The sequence below is a fragment of the Rhincodon typus genome, unplaced genomic scaffold (assembly GCF_021869965.1).
Source record: "Rhincodon typus isolate 14 unplaced genomic scaffold, sRhiTyp1.1 hic_rhity00002007, whole genome shotgun sequence".
NCBI lineage: Eukaryota > Metazoa > Chordata > Chondrichthyes > Orectolobiformes > Rhincodontidae > Rhincodon > Rhincodon typus.
Window position 1 is genome coordinate 11,660 of NW_025967645.1, and position 13,341 is coordinate 25,000.

General features: G+C 38.9%; 1 long non-coding RNA gene across 1 annotated transcript; it reads right to left on the minus strand.

Annotated features, from left to right (window-relative positions):
* Positions 1-1,085: 1,085 nt before the first annotated feature.
* LOC125481406 lies at positions 1,086-7,058 on the minus strand. The gene is made up of 2 exons (XR_007261320.1): positions 6,615-7,058; positions 1,086-1,979 (listed from the first exon to the last, which is right to left on the minus strand). It is a non-coding gene; the product is annotated as an uncharacterized LOC125481406 (long non-coding RNA).
* Between the last annotated feature and the right edge of the window lie 6,283 nt (positions 7,059-13,341).

A 13,341-nucleotide genomic window follows, 5' to 3' on the forward strand; every position in this document is an offset into this window, starting at 1 on the left:
AGGTTGTGGTGAACCATCTTATTGAACTACCGCAGTCTGAATTGTCAAGGTATTTCCACAGTTCTTGGGTAGGGTGTTCCAGGATTTTAACCTGGCAACACCTGAAGAAAAGTGATACTATCCATGTCAGTTAGTGTATAGCTTGGAGGAGAATTTGTAAATGCTGAGGACCTGCCATGCCACATGTTTGCCAACTCTGATGTTCTAAATCTGCTCTGTATGTATCCCACACAGCACAAATGGAGGGTGTTCTCAGTGCAAAGCTAGGTCTTAATTTTCACTAGGGCTGTGTGGGGCTAACTCTGAACAATATTGTTATGGACTGCTGCATTTCTATTTTATAAGCTCTCAATGTTTATAGTTTGGGTTTATCCAACTAATTCCAAGTTACAGACTATTTCAGGTTATGCATTTTCGCCCAGCAGTGACTGAAATTAAAGTGGTAAAGCTCATGATAATACTACTGAGGAGAAAAGAAACATCTATCCATCCACCTGGGCTGAACTGAATTCAGATCCAAAAGAGGACAGCATTTTAATAACCCACTATAGCACCCAGTCTACAGATACTTATTACCACACCCGTGACATAGCACTTTCTTGCGGAACAGAGCATTACTCAGAAGAAAACTAAAAGAACTGAGGATGCTTTAAATCTGGAACAAAAACAGAAGTTGCTGGAAAAGCTCAGCAGGTCTGGCAGCATCTGTGAAGAAAAAAATCAGAGTTAACGTTTCAGGTCCAGTTCTGAGGAGGGGTCACTGGACCTGAAACGTTAACTCTGATTTTTTTCTTCACAGATGCTGCCAGACCTGCTGAGCTTTTCCAGCAACTTCTGTTTTTATTACTCAGAAGAGTTGGTGCTGTTGACTAGAGACCAGCCTTCACCTCGGGGTTCTAAGCTTTAACTTACCTCTGATATAAAGAATGAAAATTTCCAGGGAGCCTGAGATAGAAAACAGGAATGGTTTGTCTATACTGGCACAAAATATTCCCACAGCTCACATCAGGCACAGAAACAAACAGTAATTAAACTCTCAAGATTATTACTTCCTAGCCAGTAGAAGCAATCAGGATATCAGGAAATTGTCACTCATATATTTTTATTTTAATTTTAATAGGGTTCCAGAAAGAAAACATTACAAATTTCAAGTTTCTTTTTGAATCATCCTAAGACATTCAATTGCATTCACTGCTGATATTGCACTGAATTCATCATTTTAATTGTATAAAAAATCAGGCCATACAGGAAGTCGCACAGACCAAAAAGTGACAGTTTTTTGAAAAAGCCATCCATTAAATCACACTACCCTATTCTTTGTCCAAAGCTTCTACAGTTCTTTTTTTTTTCCCATTCAGGTACTTAGCTAATTTCCTTTTTAAAGTATTGAGTTGCTTCCACCATATTTTAAACATTGTCTTCCAGATTATGACAATACATACAGATCAACATAAATTGAAATAAAACGTGATCACAATGGATATTTGAAGGCACAAGTATAGAAATAATGGTCAAAAATTTTAAGCATTATTGTATTATTTAAAACATGATTATGATTATGATTCTAACTATAGTTTGCATCACAGAATTTATCAGGATTCCAAACTTTGAGCTAAATGAAAAGGTCAGGCCTCTGGTCAGTAATATTCTGTGCAGATTCCTAACTTGCAAGCTTCGCAATGCTTTTTCTCATGTGGTCCCTGCACTTTGACATTACTTTCATGCCAGGTTGTGCGATTTCCAACACTTTCACGATAACAGTGTTGCTGATCTTTGCCATTAAGTGATTCAGAACTTGTTTGATATTTTCTTCATCAAACACAGGTTCTACAAAGTTGGCTTCTGCCAAATGGCTTCGTCGGCACTGCTGTTTGAAGAATCGCACCTTCACCTCTCCTACACCATTCTGCAGTTTCATATTGAAAATAATTAGTGCCTTTGCAGAAGCCCAGCTATTGTGACAAGTTGAACAGTGAAATCTGAAAATTTAAGAAATAAAATATTAGTTATCTGCTACAAAAATAAAGCAATTTACACAAGGCTCTCACTCTTTTATAAAATCAGAATGTGCATAGCTCTCAACCAAGGATGTAGCAGAGAAATGTAACAATAGTAATAGACCTGATGTGATACTATACAATATATATTCCTCTGTTCACTGTATATGAGCAAAACTAAACATTGACATGACTGAGAAACCTTTAGCAGGTGCTTAATTATGCTCAGATTTAGTTTCACTGTATGTCAGTCAGATGTTTCATCCAAGTAGCCGTGCTCTGAAGAATGGCTGCCAATGGATTATTCCATCCCTTCCTGCATTTTTTCCCAGTAAAATGATATGGCAGATTTAGATTACAAAAATCACAAACCCATCTGATTCTATCATTTTGGAATATGACTCTCACTGACTCCATTTTTAGCTGCTTAACAGTTCAATGTTCTGGTCTCAGCTACTGTGCATCCTCCATTTGCTGTTAAGTGCTGTGATACATCCTAAGTCCATGATAATGTGCTTTGTAAGTATGAGTTTCTTCCTACATCATATATGAAGTATGTAAAACATGCAAATGGACTTCAGATACCAAAGTTGGTGATATTCTACATTTATTCCATCCAGAACCATCCTCTTTATGACTGTGTATCGTTCCTGACAAATGTTACTTAATACAGTACTCTTTTCAAATCCAGTGAGAGAAACAAATAAGGTGGGTGGTTGCTCATTCTCAAGATTCGCCGGATGGCAGTGGCTCTGTATTTCTTTGCAGAGGTTTTTGCAACTGTTCATGCCATGGTATTATTGCTAGACTACTGATCCAGAAACTCAGCAAATGTTCTGGGGACCCAGGTTTGAATCCTGCCATGGCAGATGCTGGAATTTGAACGATGATCATGAAACCACTGCCAATTGTCAGAAAAACCACATTTAACTAATGTCCTTCAGAGAAGGAAATCTTCCATCCTCACCTGGTCTGATCTACATGTGAATCCAGACCCACAGCAATGTGGTTGACACTCAACTGTTCCCTGAAATGGCCCAGCAAGCCATTCAGTTATATCAATCGCTACAAAGTCTCATCAAGGGCAACTAGGAACAGGCAATAATTGCTGACGAGTCAGTGACACCCATGTCCACCCATTCTATTTGAGCAAACAAAGAATTTCAGGTTTTAAATGGCCAAAGTTTGCTCCTGATTCAGCATTTGATATTTGTTATATGTCTCTCATCTATTTCTATTACTGCGTGTTCACACAATATTCCTGTAACGCACAGTCAGTAGACCACAAAATTACGTAAAGATTGTTTAAGTCTAACAAAATACCGTCTAGTTAATTCTTCAATGTAACAAATTTGGCATTCTCCTAGTTCTCATTTGCACAGTTTAATGAGGTCAGCAATAATTTTGGCCAGCTATCGCAGTGTCTAAGCCCTGCCTTTAAACCAAATGGCAGCAGTTATTTCTTCTGCAAACTTCTGACAAGGTATCTTCCACTACAAACTTGGCAATTGGAATAGCAATTTTCTGTTCAAAAGTTTGTTGACAAATGAATTTCTAATGCTCCATCTTTTCTCATTTTTCAGACCCATTCTAAAATATCCTATCGTTCTTCTCTGAATGGTCTCCAGTTTTGAGTGTATCCTTTGTACATTGATAACTTGATTGAACGTAATACTTAAGGCAATAATGTGATCAAACATGATTTTATCATAATTTCACTTACTTTCCTTTTGTTGCTGATGTTGTGATAACTTCCTCTGTCTATTTTGGTTTTACGCGTTTGCATTCTATTTGTTTTGTTAATTAATTCTCCACTGTTGTTGTAAATGTTGCTCATCAAATATAATGGATTTCTTTCAATTTTGTCCAAACCACTTGAATCGCATTCATAGAATTTGTGCATTGCATATTTTTATTCCTATAAGCAGCATTTTGAGAATGTCTACTTTAAACTTAATGTGGCTTTGTTTTACACCAAGTAGATCCTTTGTCCAAATAATTTTGTATTTCCCTGAGGTTTTTTTAATGCATTAACGGGATGGGGGCGTCGCTGGCTGCGCAGCAGTTATTGCTCATCCCTAATTGCTCAGAATCAACCACATTGCTGTGGATCTGGAGTCACATTTAGACCAAACCAGTTAAGGATGGCAGTTTCCTCCCCTAAAGGACATTAGTGAACCAGATGGGTTTTTCTGACAATCAACAGTGGATTCATGGCCATCATTAGATTCTTAATTCCAGATATTTTATTGAATTTAAATTCCGCCATCCGCTGTGGCAAGATTTGAACCTGGGTCCCTGGAACATTATCTGGGTCTCTGGTTTAACAGTCCAGTGATAATACCACTAGGCCATCATCTCCCCATTAGTGCCACAGCATCAGCTCAATTCATTTGGATTTACAAATTCAACACAAGTTGAAGCAATAGATGGGCTAGGTGACTCATCCTGTGAGGGAGACGACTGCATGACACATCTTGCGAAACCCTTTTGAGGGAGACAAAACTACACACAGATCTATGCACCATAAAGGACGGAGAACTGTGGGTTCCCTCACCCCCAGCCATCCTAATGCATTGGCCCCTGTTTGCTGATCATATCCTTGCCCCAGATATCACATCATCAAGATGGCGGCAGAATAGGACTCCTAAGCTGGAGTTCGTCCGTTTCAACCGCTTTTCTGTTCTTTTTTTCTTTTTACTTACCTCTTGTTCTGAGCTTGGACGGCATTGGCAGCAGTGAGGAAACCCAGCATGGACACGAGTGGGCCCAGCATGGACTTGGGTGATCCCAATACAGACCTTATGGTAGTGGAGAGGGAGCCCAGTGCGGATTCGAGTGGGCCCAGCACAGACCCCCGTGGTGGCAGTAAGTGAACCCCTACTTACTTTTCCAGGAAGAGCACAGGACTTGGCATCGGTACCAGTGGCTGCCACATCAGCAGAGGTGACATTGGCGAGATAGGTCCAGCGGCAAATGATGGAGCCTGAGGATTGGCAAGTTCATCATTGGTGGATCCATCTCTGGCAGCAGCGAAATGCTGGTGAAGGGCATCACAGCAACATCAATGAGATGAGCTCAGTGGCAAGAGATGCAATGCTGTAGTTGGTTGGGTCCAGTGTGATGGGGTGGCAGTAGCTGGTGGAGCCCAGAGCGGGACTCTGGTGACGGGGTGGCAGTAGCTGGTGGAGCCCAGAGCGAGACTCTGGTGATGGGGTGGCAGTAGCTGGTGGAGCCCAGAGCGGGACTCTGGTGATGGGGTGGCAGTAGCTGGTGGAGCCCAGAGCGAGACTCTGGTGATGGGGTGGCAGTAGCTGGTGGAGCCCAGAGTGGGACTCTGGTGATGGGGTGGCAGTAGCTGGTGGAGCCCGGAGCGGGACTCTGATGATGGGGTGGCAGTAGCTGGTGGAGCCTGGAGTGGGACTCTGATGATGGGGTGGCAGTAGCTGGTGGAGCCTGGAGCGGGACTCTGGTGGCAGCATTGAGGAGGTGGCTATCAATGGCGGTGGAATATTGGACTAAGCTTTTTTTGATTTTTTTTACTTTTGTTCCTCAAAATGGCAATGATGCATGGGGACGGTTTAAACTTTTCACTGTATTTTGTATGAAATACACATGACAATAAATGATTTAATTATTAATTTGGAAAAAGTCTGACTCTATGTGGCGTGGTGGACATTCAAAAGCTGAAATTACAAGGGATTCTAGCCAAGTAGTGAAGACTCATATCCAATGAAACCTTTTCATAGCTGGACTTTTGAAAGGGCACACTTCAAAAATGGAACACCTAAATTTAGTAAAAGTTGTTGTCCTAAGTTGTCCTAAGTTGTTAAGTATACATTTTCCTGTAAGTAATTTCTGTAGTATTCTATTCAGAGTCCTGCTTTTGGTTAAGGGAAAGAAAGAACTGCAGATGCTGGAGTCAGAGTCGATACAGTGTGGAGCTGGAGGAACACTGCAAGTCAAGCAGCATCAGAGTAGCAGGAAAGCTGACGTTTTGGGTCAGGACCCTTCATCAGGACTGGAATATGTAATATGAATTATCTAAGTATTGGATCAGGAATATCCCGACTACTGTAATATTCCAGTAATCGGGATATTCCTGATCCAATACTTAATTATTAAACAATCGAACCCAGTTGGTGTTCATTTTCTTTTGGCTAATAACTCACTGACATTATCAAAACAAAATCTCTAAGAAGCTGTCTCCAATTCTCATTCAATTTTCAGTCCTGAAGAAGGGTCCCGACCTGAAACATTGACTTTCCTGCTCCTCTGATGCTGCCTGACCTGCTGTGTTCCTCCGCTCCACACTGTATCGACCCTGCTTTTTGGTTAATTGGTTAATTCTTGTCAAAATCAAAGGCAATGTTAATTCTTGTCAGAATCAAAGAAAATATATTGAGTCACTTACAAATTGCTGGTAAGTTGGGATAGTGGAGTTACAGATAACAAAATCACTTGGCAAAAAATATCAAAGAAGTTCACAAAAGGGAATTCATTTCATTAACACTACTCTTTTCCTTAGAGAATATTAATTTCTGTTTCCATACCACAATAACACTCGGGCCAGATATGCAGATTCTGATCTTGTTTTCTGTTACACATACTTCATACCTTGCAAATGAAGATGCCTTATATAAATTCCATCCTGTGGGTGCTCTCTATGGTACTAAGTTGTCATCTTTTGTGATATTCCAGTCATTGGTATGTTCCAGATCCAATACTTTATTATTAAACAATCGAACCCAGTTGGCGTCCATTTTCTTTTGGCTAAAATCTCACTGACACTATCAAAACAAAATCTCTATGAAGCTGTCTCCAATTCTCGTTCAATTTTCAGTCTCCCCTGTTAGCTTCCATCTCCTTCCTTACCATCACAGTAAATATGCCTTTGCATTAAGAAACACAGTAATAAATAGGATCTCCTGCTCACGTTTCCTCAACTTGGTCTGATACTGTTGAATAACAACAACAGACTGAACCAGAGATAGTAAGGACTGCCGTTGCTGGAGTCAGAGATAACACAGTGTGGAGCTGGAGGAATACAGCAGGCCAGGCAGCATCAGAAGAGCGGAAAGCTGATGTTTCGGTTCGGGACTCTTCTTCAGTGGTACATCTTAATTATAACAGACTGAACCAAACGGGAAATTTAGGGATTTTAAAAAATGTGAAATCATCAAAACTAATCACGCCCTCAGGCAGTGGGTATGGATAAACAAGTAAAGTTTCATGTGTTAGCTATACATGTGAAAAGGAAACAAAAGTAATATCAGTTTCAGTATTAGAAAATGCATATGACAGGAAAGGCCAGCAAATTCTGATACTGATCTGCATCACTTTTGTAGTTCTTGTAATTGCATATACAATATTTTCACGGCAGAGTTTAAACATTCTAATCATATATATTTTGTCACTCTTTGTGATGCAAGTATTTTTGGTGCAGACAAACTAAAAATATGTTGTGTGGCTAGCCCACCATTTTCTGACCACTACCCATTCCCAGTGCATAGCCAACAGACGCCAAAATAATCAGCTCAGCACCATTTTCAAAAAGTAATTACCAAACAGTTGAGTTTGAAAATGTACAAATTGATTGAAATATGCTGCTCACTCCATAATATATTGGCATGGACACATGGGCATGAGTCAGAAGGCTGTTTTATAAACTACTTCATTGAAAAGCCAGCAAGAAAGTGGACCACATTATTTGGGGAGTGCCCTGGTGCAAACAGGGTCACCTCCCCATAAAATGATATTCCCATGTGTTTGGGATACCAGATACATTTCTGGAATGTAAAATATTTCAGAAATATGTGCAAAAAACAAATCTATTTTTAAAGTATTATTGAATGGCTTATGCAAACGGTCCTCTCCTTTTCCTGTAACATTTTATTTTGTTGTATAACATTGTCCCTTTAACACAGCCTATTAATATCCCAGATAACAAGGTGTAGAGTTGGATGAACACAGCAGGCCAAGCAGCATCAGAGGAGCAGGAAAGCTGATGTTTCGGGTCGAGACCCTTCTTCAGAGAAAATCCTACTATCTCTATCAATATCCCAACTTTGTTCTCACAGGCTTGCGCACTAATAGATGAGGAAGCAGAAAGTGAAATTGAATAACATTTTCACAAGCTGCTGTTGTAACTCAGACTCAGGTAAACAGAAGTAAAAGATCATCCAGCAAGCACAGGGTAACAGGCAGAGGAACAGAGCTTTGCTAAATATATAGAGGGGAGGGTGGTGAGGTGTCAGAGACCTTTGTTCAGCAACAAGAGATAAAGGCAACTGTTACCTCACCTTCTTCTAAAGGGTCAACAATAAAACCCAAAGAAGGTGGTATTCTGGGTGATCAGGATGGTGGGCCCATAACAGAAACAAATGACAAACTTGACAGATCCAGGCCTTAAGATCATCTTCATGTAAATGTGAAACAGGCAATGAAATGAGTATTTAATCGTCTTTGCCATATTTAAATGTGACAGCTGTTAGAAAACAAGAAGATCTTATGACTGACAGTCTGTAATCATGATAGTGAGTTTCAGAAGAGTCCTTGGTCAGAATCAATACAGACAGTTAAAAGCTAGGCTGTTGGTTATTTTACCTTTCATTAAATGTTCATAAATATTAATACGGTAAGGCTTGAAATGACATGAACATAGAATCATCTCTGTAATATTGATTGTAATGTGATCTCTTGTATTACTAATGATATGAATCAACTATATACAAATTAAGCATTAAACGTTTACATTACAGAGAGGGGCAGAAACACTGATCAAAAGATCTGAGGATCTATTGTAATGTCGTTGGTAATAGTCTGTAAATATTTTGTAATTGGACTGAACTAAATGAAGAATTTATAAAGTGAGTAATATTTGCATAACACGCTTACCAAGATTTTCTCTATCATTAGGAAATTAGTTAGACAGCAGTTATCATTAGTAATACCACTATCAACTACATCATTGTTAAAAATAAAGCTTTGTCATAAGAGAAGACAATTTTTTAGATTACAGTCTAATTTGTGTTTCAGCGTTTTGTAAGTATTTAAGAGTCGACATTTCAGAAATCCTGATGGCGAAATGTTGTCTTTCCTGCTCCTCTGATGCCGCCTGACCTGCTGTGTTCCTCCAGTTCCACACTGTAGTGATTCAGTAGACTCAGGCAGGAGCTGAGATTTAGCTAAGGCAATGACCAAAGTCTAAGTCCATTTTAAAATTGCCTCCATTAATTGGCTTGCTATTAGACAGTAAGTCAGACAGCAACTTCTAATGTTCACACATGCATATTTAAGCATAAATGTTCTTGTAATGCAGAGGTAAAGACACTACCACTCGTGATTCTACGAAACTAGGAGGCCTGAGTTCAAGTCTCACCTATTCCAGACGTTTGTAATAACATTTCTGAACAGGTTGATTGGGAAAATATAATTTAAGTATGGGAATTCAGAGGGTGTTAATTCTACATCCTCATGGGCTATGCTGTGACACTTAACTAATGGTGCAATAGCACACTATATATCAATGACTAACCAATTTGGGAGTAAATAAAATGTTAATAGTAAGCTAACTGATAACTCTTGCCAAACAAACTCTCTGGCCTCAACAATTTAATTTTATAAATGTGGAGTTCCTTTGGTTCAGGATTTAATTTGTGTTGAACACTTAAAAGTAAATAACTATCAAAATTTTTGTTTTACTTTTTCTGCCTGTCTCTTATCTTGCTCTCTGAATGGATGCCATCTTACTTTGTTTCACTTCTTTATCTGATGTAAAGTTAGTTTATACCACTTGCCTTATATGCTTCTTAAATTAGAATCTGTGTTGTCTCAGTCACAATTCTTTGGAACATAGGAAGATGAAAAGTCATTAAGTCCTTTGAGTCTTACCTACTCTTATTCATTCATGGGATGTGGGCACACCTGGCCAGCCAGCATTCATTACCCGTCCCTAATTGCCCTTGAGAATTGAGCTGCCTGCTTGAATTGCTGCAGTCCATGTGCTGTAAGTTGTCCCACAATGCCCTAGGGAGGGCCTCATTTTGATATATGTAAATAAGTTCATTCAGCTCCCAGTTGTCAATTCTAAGAAGGAGAAATAAGTGCAACCAAAATTCAGAGGCTCTGATTTTGCGCCAGAAAACTGGCAAAAATGAGCTCTTGTCCTTTTGTTCCCTAAGTTTTAGTTGTTTTGATTACACACTGCAAATACAAACAGGATGAACCAATGTGTCCACAATTTCAGCAAGGAAGTCAACAGTGAGTCTGCAGTTCTTCCCAATCCTGCCAGCAATGTGTTTGAAAGATTTCATTTCCTCCTACTACACAAAACATTAAAATATTTTCCCTTCCACCAGACACAGGAGATGCCTACATCAGTGGTAATCTCTTCTGCAACCTCAGCAGTTACTGAAGGCAATCTGAGGCCAAAGGGCTACAGAGAACATAGATCAACACAGATGTGATATTCAGGGAAATTTTAAACCAATCCATGTTTCACATATTGAAATCAAAGTAAAGTAAAATTGGGCAGAGTGTTAAAAGGCAAATGAATGATTATACTAGGGGTCATTCCCAATTTTATTGAGGTATGCAATGGTGGTGTTAAGCTTTTAGGATTGCTTAGGAGAGAGTCAGAAAAGTGAAATAAGCATGAGTCTACAGTCACGTGATTTCTTGGAAATGACATAAGAAAAGCGAAACTTATGTTGTTGTTGATAAACTCCACCTCACTGAATTGCATACGTAAAAGTGCACAAGTCTTTGCCAGAATAAAATACTTAACTGTGTTCTATAGTGAAAAGAATTTGCTTTCTGATCAAGTTGTTTTATTGTAGGGGAGAAACATATTGTCAAAAAGGTAAAGATTTCTTTTATTCAATGTGTTTGTATTTTTTTGACTTACGTGCGATTCTTACTTCAATTCCTCCGTCTTTGAGCCTAAACAGAAAGGCTTAGTGTGGTCTGTTTACGCGTGCGGTTTGATTGCATGGCAAGTCTACAGATCCTGGGTGTGCATGCCAGCAGACCTGCAAGAACCCTAACTTGCAGAGCCCAGGTCTGGAATGTGTTGCTCCAGAGGTGCATGCAGATCCTATCATCTCGATTTGCAGTTCTCAACCTTTTTCAGTTAGATTGCATTATTATGAGAAGCCTAAAAAAATTAAATCAAACCTAATAAGAACCCTGCTTTTACTGTGGACAAAAGGCCAATCATTCTGCTGCACTTTATGTTTTCAAATAATTATTTTAGTGAAAAACATGATTATGCTGTAAATAAACCTATTTGGGTGGCACGGCAACGCTATAGTTATAGATAACATCTTTGGTTTGAGGAACAGGGTTTAAAGTTATGACAATTATGATTTATAATAAATCCGAAGATAAATTAATTATTCTGAATGCGCTAGTGAAGCCTTTTATTACTAAAGTGAAAATTCTTTAACTCTATGCATTTTAAGTTAATTTATTTTAAAGATGACTGGACAAAAATTATCAAAATAAAATTCCACATATTACAAACTATATTACAAAAACACGAAGACAAAATTAATTATTTCAGTTATATATGTGTATGCATTTATTCAAAATGTAAATGTGTTGTTTTCCATTAAATTAATATGATTACATGTACATGCTTATACATAATTCAGGCGAATTGACACAAAACTTGAATAATGAATATTCTACAAATTCAAAGAAAAACAAAAAATGCAAAGAATGTAAATAAAAGTAAAAACTCAGACAGTGATTTCAATTCTAATTAAATTTTTCAGCTCTTTCAATTGATGCATAAATGCAATTCAGTATTTTATTTATTATATGTACAAATTATGCATTAGACCTAAACACCACAAATTTGCTGTGCATTAAATTTGGAAATGTCATAATTTCTACTTCTGGCTCCTAATAGGTTTTGTTTTTTTTTAATAAAAAGACTCTTTAGATAAAAATAGTTGCTGTCCCCTGCCCTAGAATTTGTTAATCAACTTCTCCAGAGCTCTCCTATGCTTCCCCCATTTACAGAACTCCCTTGGATCAAAGTTTCCAACTGAATCTGCACTTTGCACTTTTGTTAAAGGTGACTCTACTTCAATCGCCAGAAATAAGGTTAACACGATTAACACATATGGCCAACCCAAAAATCCCTTCCTTCACTTTAACAATGTTATGTCCCAGTAATCTCTTACTTCACCTCTTCCATACACATTGACTACTAGCCTGTCCCACATTTCCTTTATGTTTACAAAGGGAAATTGATAAATAATGCCAACAAAGGCAGACCGTTTGAGTGGCTATATCCACCTTTTTGAGGAGAAGGCAATGGAGGTAATTGGCACGCATTTCTCCTTCATTATTTAAGATGACACTGACAACAAAGAGGAGGTTGGGAATTACAATACATTTGCTCTAATTTCAGCCAATATCTCTGTGTAAACCCACATCCTCCCCAGCAATCCCTCACAAATGTGTTACTTGCAGCTCGCTTTCTTACTGCCAACTAGGGGGGGAGCGGCACGATGGCTCAGTGGTTGACACTGCTGTGTCACAGGGACCTGGGTTTGATTCCACTTTTGGGTGACTATGTGGAGTTTGCAGATTCTCCCGTCTCTGCGCGGGTTTCCTCTGGGTGCTCCAGTTTCCTCCCACAGTCCAAAGATGTGCAGATTAGGTGGATTGGCCATGTTAAATTGCTTCACAGTGTCCCACGATGTGCAGGCTAGGTGAATTAGTGATGGGAAATGTAGAGCTACAAGAATGGGGTGGGGTGCTCTTCAGAGGGTTGGTCTAGACTCAACTGGCCAAACGGCCTGATTCCATACTGTAAAGATTCTGTTCTAGGTACCCATCAAAAAATTTCACCCACTGGAAAGTAACGGTGAATAATTCACAGATGAGAGCAGATAAAGGATGAAATATGCATTTGAAGCTTTCAATCCACTTGATCAAAGGGACATAACCACGTTCATTTAATTTCACCAGTTTAACAGTTAATGGTTGGACACTTTTATAGTGTAGTTAATGAGTTTGAGACCTGATTGAAATAAGCCTTTTGGTATCAGTCCAGAACTCAGTTGGTAGAAATTTTACCTCAGACAGAAAGTTGTGGATTTGAGAACCTTAAGCAAAAACTGCCGCTGCTACTCCAATGCAGTACAGAGCATTGAATTCTCTGACACGGATAAAACGATACACTGAGGCCCTGTCTTCATTTATCCATTACTGAAACACACGATCTGGTCATTATCACTTCCTTTCATGCTGTATATTTGCTGCCTCATTTCCTACATTACAACAGTAATAATGTCCTTGGTTGAAAAGTGTCTTGGGGTGCCAGGAA